The following is a 6687-nucleotide window of genomic DNA, read 5'->3' on the forward strand; positions in this document are numbered from 1 at the left end:
AAAATTGAAACTGAGTCTGGACTTACACCCAGCTCTTCTGGGCTTCACTGCTGCCGAGTGTTGCTAGCCTTGGGGATGTGGGGGGTCCCCGGCACCCACCCCAGGCCAGGGCCTCAGGGTCAGGGCGTCGGTGGCCTCTCCCCCTGGGGCCTGGCTGGGGCAGGGGGTGACTCGAGTGGCTTGAGTAAGGAGTAAGGTCTTCTGCCGAAGGGACAGATCAGTCTTCGTCGCCCCAGTTTAGCTTATTGTCAAAGAATTAAAACACACTCACCTTCGCTTCGTTTCTAGCAGGCGTTTTGTATGCATTTTTCTCTTTTTGTCCGCACAATACATGCGTGTAGGGGTGCCTGGGTGGCTCGTCAGTGCAGTGTCTGCCTTCGGCTCAGGTCATAGGTCATGATCCCAGGGTCCTAGGATTGACCCCGCATCAGGCTCCCTGCTCAGTGGGGAGCCTGCTTCTTCCTCGGCCTCTCCCCCTCGGCTCTCTCTTTCTGTCAAATAAATAAGTAAAATCTTCAAAACAAAACAAAACAATACCTGCATGTTATAGGTCACCATGTTCAGATGAGGAAACAGGCTCAGAAAGATCGAGTGAATCATCCAAGGCCTTACAATCAGAATCCGTAGTGTCCACCCCTACGTCACACATGGCTGCCTCAGCGTGTGCGCGTGCGTGTGTGTGTGCGTGTGTGCGTGCGTGTGCGGGCATATGCATGTGTACATCACTTCCTATTTTAGTGATGATTCAAGAACCAAACACAATTGGTGACTAACATAATATAATAAAAAAATAAAAAAAAAAGAACCAGACACATTAATCTGCTAACTGGCAGTGACCTATGACCTGTGACTTTATTCACAAGGAGGGCAGGGGCTGTGACATGAGAGTCTCACTTTGAACAGGATGTGGCCTACCTGACTTACACAGGATGCTCTCTGTGAGTATTTGCTGCTAATTCAATTCAAAAAAGAACAAATTCAGGGGTGCCTAGGTGGCTCGGTTGGTCAAATGTCCAACTCTTGATTTTGGCTCAGGTGGTGACTTCAGGGCTGTGAGATCAAGGCTCCGTGACGGACGTGGAGCCTGCTTAACATTCTCGATCTCTCTCGCTCTCTCTGCCCCTCCCCCCACCTATCTCTCCTTTCCTCTCTCTCTCTGAAAAAAAACAAAAACAAAAAGAATGAATTCATTACTTTCTGAGTATCCTGACATGTGTCTACGAGTAGCTGTCATAAAAAAGATGACTTCTTATAAAGAATAAGGAATACTTTTTTATCATAAGGAATATTAATTTCTTAGCTATTTGAGATGCCATGTCTCAATTACTCATAGCTGTGTGAAAATACTGACCCAATGGGCTGTTTGATAAATATAAATTTGAGTGTAGAGACTTAAATATATTATCATTTACTTACCAGCAAAAATAATTTTAAGGAGGAAAATTTAGCCCAAGCAAACATGTTTATGATTAACCAAAAACATGTACTTTTCGTAAGTATCGGGCTCCGGTTCTGCCTCATATAATAGAAAACCAAATCACTCATGCTTTAACATGACAGAGGTTAATTTCTCTGTTGCGAGACAAGTTGTCTTTCAAGGTCTGGTCTGATGGCTCTGCTGTGTCACAGAGCTGGCTCTTTCATCATTTAGGGCAACAACTCATGGTCCCAAGTTGCTGTTGGAGCCGCAAGTTCCAGGCATCAGGAAAGAGGAAGGCAGGAAAAGCCCAGCGTGCATATTCCTGCCCTGAACAAAGTCTGAAACTAAGAAAGAAGAAGAGAATGGTAATGAATGGGCAGTGAGTGGTCCTTGGCATACCTTCCGGCACTCAGGTAGCAGCCGGTAAACGGCACCCTACTTCCTTTCTGCAGAGCATCAAGAAGGGGGAAGGGAAGTAATACTTACTAAGAGCATGCAGGATTCCAGGGACCATGCTGGACATGTGCACATCATCTCATTCAATTATCATAATCCTGGGAGTGAGGCCGAGCAACAGATCAGGTAAGAAGAGAGGCTACAACTGGAGGGGTGGGGGTGAAGTTCTGTCCACAGGTGGCGGTGGGAATTTGGAGGGGGGAGTTGGAATGCTTGCATGAGGAGCCCAGAGACTTCTGAGAAGGAAAGGAGGAAGCTCCCAGCCTTGCTCTCCTAGAGTCAAGTTACTACAAATGTGTGGGGTGACATGGATGGTAGGAACCAAAGTCCAGTGGCAGGAAAGTGGTAACTGTGCCCTTAAAATAAAATTGCCATGAGCATTGTAGAAAGCGAAGAGATTAAAAGATTAAAAAGATAACTTAAAACTGGTAAAACTTGGATGGGCATTTCACAAAACGGGAGCTTCAGGCATCCCACGTGAAAGCATACCCAACTCCCTTAGTCATCAGGGAAATGCAAAATGGACTACCTCCCGGTTAACATGGACAAGTCTGAGGATACCAAGTGTAGCTGGGGAAGTAGACCGATGACGATAGGAGAGTCTGGGGCTGGAGCGAGGAGAAACTGGTGCAACCACTTCAGAAAACTGTTTCCATAGCTTCGAAAGCTGAAGATAAACTTTCCCCTATGAGTCAGTTGTTGCATTGCCAGCTCTAAACCCTGCAGAAACTCACGTGCACCAAGTTACAGGCAAAAGAATGTTCAAAGCAGCATTATCTGTAATGGCCCCAGTCAAGTGCTGATCCACGGGAGATTGGATCAATATCTTATGCTGTCCTCATGCTTTGCAGGACTGAAAATCATATGCTTATGAAAATGAGCAAACTACGTTACATTCAGGGTCATGGGCTGAAATGTATGCCTCACCCATTCATATGTTCAAATCCTAACCCCCCTATTTCAGGGTGTGGCCATATTTGGAGACAGAGTCTTCACATATGGATGGGCCCTAAGCCAATATGAAGATGTCCTTATGCAAAGAGGAAATACAGACAGTGACACGTGCAGGGGGAAGACAGTGTGAAGACTCAGGGAGAAGGCAGCCACCTACAAGCCGAGGAAAGAGCCCTGGAACTAGGTGATAGGTATTTATCACTGAAATTATGTCAAATATTAATTTATTTGTGCATGAGGGGCAGGATTTTCATTTTTTAAAAAGATTTTATTTATTTGAGAGAGAGAGCAAGGATGAGAGAGAGGGAGCACAGATGGGGGGAGGACCGAGGGTGAGGGATGAGCAGACTCCCTCCTGAGCAGGGAGCCCTGATGCAGGGCTCGATTGCAGGACCCTGGGATCATGACCTGAGCTGAAGGCAGACGCTTAACCGACTGAGCCATCCAGACATCCCCAGGATTTGCACTTTATTGACCACTCTATCTCCAATGCCTAAAATACTGTTTGGCACACAGTAAGTGCTCAGTAAATACTCACAGAGTTACAGAGATCAGAGTGTTCTGTAGTGCCCGACACCTAGAAGGCACTCAATAAATGCTCGTTTCCCTTCCCTTTTAGCTGAGACCCACCCACCCACATTTCCTGCAGCTGAACTCAACCGCTCCCTCCCCAACCTGGGACTGAGGAAATGCCCACAGCTCACCCCTGCCGATCATTAGCCACGTTTCACCGTAGGTAATGGCAGAGGCTGTCCCCGGGGCTGGGATCTCCTGCGTGATGACGCCTCATCCCGGACCACTGCTTTCCCTTGGACCCAGTGTGACCCGTTTCATCTGGCTTCTCCCCATTCCCCTGCCACGGGTCACAGCCTCTTCCCCTCAGATGGCTCGGCTACCCCTGGATGGCCCAGGCTCTGCGGGCTGACAGCACGTCGGGCATGTGGTAGTTTCTGCCCTCTGTAGTTCATTGTTACGGTGCAGAGCGAGGCCCGGCACACCGGCCACAAAGCCTCCTCTCATGCCTCCATCAGCATTCATTGCTGCCTGTCCCTGTTCTTACCACCCCGTTCCTATATCTAGTGCTTATTTTCTTTGCCTTGTATTAAAGTTAGTGGTTTATTTCCTTGCATCCCCCGCCCCGCTCACCAGACCCTGAGCGCCTCCCCAGGACAAGGGGCCAGACTTTCTTCGTTATTGTCGTCCTGGCGTCAGCATAGCACCTGATGTTAATACACCCATTTCTCCCAAAAAGCTTCTACTATTACCAACAATAGGATTTTCAAGTTGCTGTAGATGGCATTAGATAAACCTTCTTTGGTATACCATCTCCAAACTTCCCAATTTAAAAGCTAATTAAGACACAGAAAAAGAAAAAAAAGAAAGAAAAAAAAACCCCAAACAACTCAGAACCTTTCAGAAAAAGTGCCAAACTGTTGGCAGGAGTCTGGGAGGAATTTTCCCTAATGACCGAGGGGGCCGGGCAGGCAGAGTGGCTCGGACGGTGGCCCGAGCATGCCTTGCCTTGGAAACTGACCCAGGACCTCCAGATGGAAAGCCTGCAGGGGGAAGGTGTGACCCTCACTCGCTGTTCGGGGTGGCTCTGGCAGGATCGCGGGGCAGCACCTCTTGTCCTGCAGGGACAGCTCTCCGAGGCTGTCACTGTCCCCGCTGCGCCCTTCCATGAGATGTGTCTGCCCACATCCGTAGACGGGCACTCGGCTCCTAGGAGGCCGGGAGCAGAGCGGGACTGGTGACGGGCCGTCCAGACGGCGAGCTGGTCTACCGCACCCGCACCACGAACAGTACGGCTCTCGTCGGCTGGACTTCACACCCAGTCCCGCAGATGTATCGGACTCACTCACTTGTACTGATCCACTTGGAGGGCCTTTGGCTCTCCGTCGGGAGAGGAGAATACCTTTGTATTCATTCTGACACGTTGGGTCTTCTTTTCTTGTTTGGGCTTTGTTCTCATATTTTGGCCTATGTCTTCTCTTTTTTATATTCCTTTTGTTGTTGTTGTGTTTTTGTTTTGTTTTGTTTTGGCCTTCTGTGATATGCACCATGTTATATTTGTTTTTGTCTTCTGTGATTTGGAAAGCATACAGCCTATTGTTTTAATCCTTCGACACTTTCAAGATTGTAAAACATTTCCTTGAATCTACATTTCTCTGTCAGATTCCAGATATATCCGTCGTTTCTGCTTCTGTTACCAGAGAAGCCGAGGAGCTCCCCGCTTGTCTGCCTCCCCTCAGAGGCTCAGATGATCGTATCTCTCTTCTCAAAGACTACATAGGTCTTCTTTTTTTATTTTTTAAAGATTTTATTCATTCATTTGACAGAGAGAAAAAGCGAGCGTGTGCACAAGCAGGGGGAGCGGCAGAGGGAGAGGGAGAAGCAGACTCCCCACTGAGCAGGGAGCCCGATGCAGGGCTCGATCCCAGGACCCTGGGAACACGACCTGAGCCGAAGGCAGATGCTTAACCACTTGAGCCACCCAGGCGCCCCCATAGGTCTTCTTTTTTTGAACATTGGTTATGAATTTCATGTTCACATGTTAACACTGCTTATAAAGATTTACGTTGAATTCTGTAAATTGAAGTGGTCTCCACATATACCGAACGTTCCAGTTACTATGGCCGCACAAATTACCCCAAAACGGAATGGCTTCAAACAGCAACCCCTTACTATCTCTTGCGGTTTCTGTGCATGGGGAAGTTAGATTACGGCAAGGAAGGCTTGTCTCTCCTCTGCAATGTCTGAGGCCTCAGCAGGAAGACTTAAAAGCTGGAGTGTCTAGCTTGGTTTCATCATCTGAGGTATGCTTGGTGCTGGCTGTCACCCCGCTGGGGACCTGGCCGGGGCTGTTCGACAGAACTCCCACACATGGCCTCTCCTGTAGTCTGGCCATCCTCACGATATAGGGGCTGAGTTCCAAGGGCCAGTGTCCCCAGAGACAGAGAGAGAGAGAGCCAGGGGGAAGCCATATTGCCCTTCATGACCAAATCTCAGAAATCATTCAGTCGCTTCTGCTGTATCCAGTGGTTGGGGCCGCTACAAACATCCGCCTAAATTCAATAGAAGTGTGTCAACATCACCCTGTAAGATGAGGATGTGGGATGCTCACACGTATGCACACGTGTACATATATGTACATATACATACATACATACATGTTGGCGTGATCATGTTTGAAAAATACAATGAGCCACACCGCATTTCCTTAAATTCTTTTTTTTTTTTTTTATTTGAGAGAGAGAGAGTGCGCACGAGCCTGGGGTCGGGGTTGAGGAGGGGCAGAGGGAGAGAGAGACTCTTAAGCAGGCTCCACACTGGAGCCCTGGCAGGGTTCGATCTCATGACCCTGAGATCATGACCCGAGACACAATCAAGAGGCAGATGCTTAACCGACTGAGCCACTCAGGCGCCCCAATTTCCTTGAATTCTTGATTTTGATTTATGTTTCAGGCAGTTGGGAGTAGGTATTTGAGAAATTCTTTCAGGAAACGTGCATAAGTGAATATCTGAAATCATCCAGAGAGTCGTAACATGTGGCATGTGAAACTGCCATTTCCTTTTTTCATTTTAAAAATTATAAAAGTAATACAAGTACATGGTAAATAATTCAAATGTTGCAAAAAATGAAAATCCTTCATAGCTTTAATATGCCAGAGATAAACACTGTTAACAGTTTGGTATTTATTCCTGTACATTTTTCTATATACATTTTAGCATATGTTATTATTACTCTCAGGTGGGATGGTATTATCCATATTGTTTTTTCGCTTGCTTGAAGGAGGGCATTCCCTTTCTACTCCACTTTTCTAAGTGAACAGTGAGTGTTTCCTCTTGTCAGTCAC

General features: G+C 47.4%; 1 long non-coding RNA gene across 1 annotated transcript; it reads left to right on the plus strand.

Moving 5' to 3' along the window:
• The first annotated feature begins 1514 nt into the window (after positions 1-1514).
• On the plus strand, positions 1515-3036 carry LOC130541977 (uncharacterized). The gene is made up of 3 exons (XR_008956147.1): positions 1515-1785; positions 1873-2002; positions 2841-3036. It is a non-coding gene; the product is annotated as an uncharacterized LOC130541977 (long non-coding RNA).
• Positions 3037-6687: the final 3651 nt, after the last annotated feature.

The sequence above is a fragment of the Ursus arctos genome, unplaced genomic scaffold, assembly GCF_023065955.2.
Source record: "Ursus arctos isolate Adak ecotype North America unplaced genomic scaffold, UrsArc2.0 scaffold_28, whole genome shotgun sequence".
NCBI lineage: Eukaryota > Metazoa > Chordata > Mammalia > Carnivora > Ursidae > Ursus > Ursus arctos.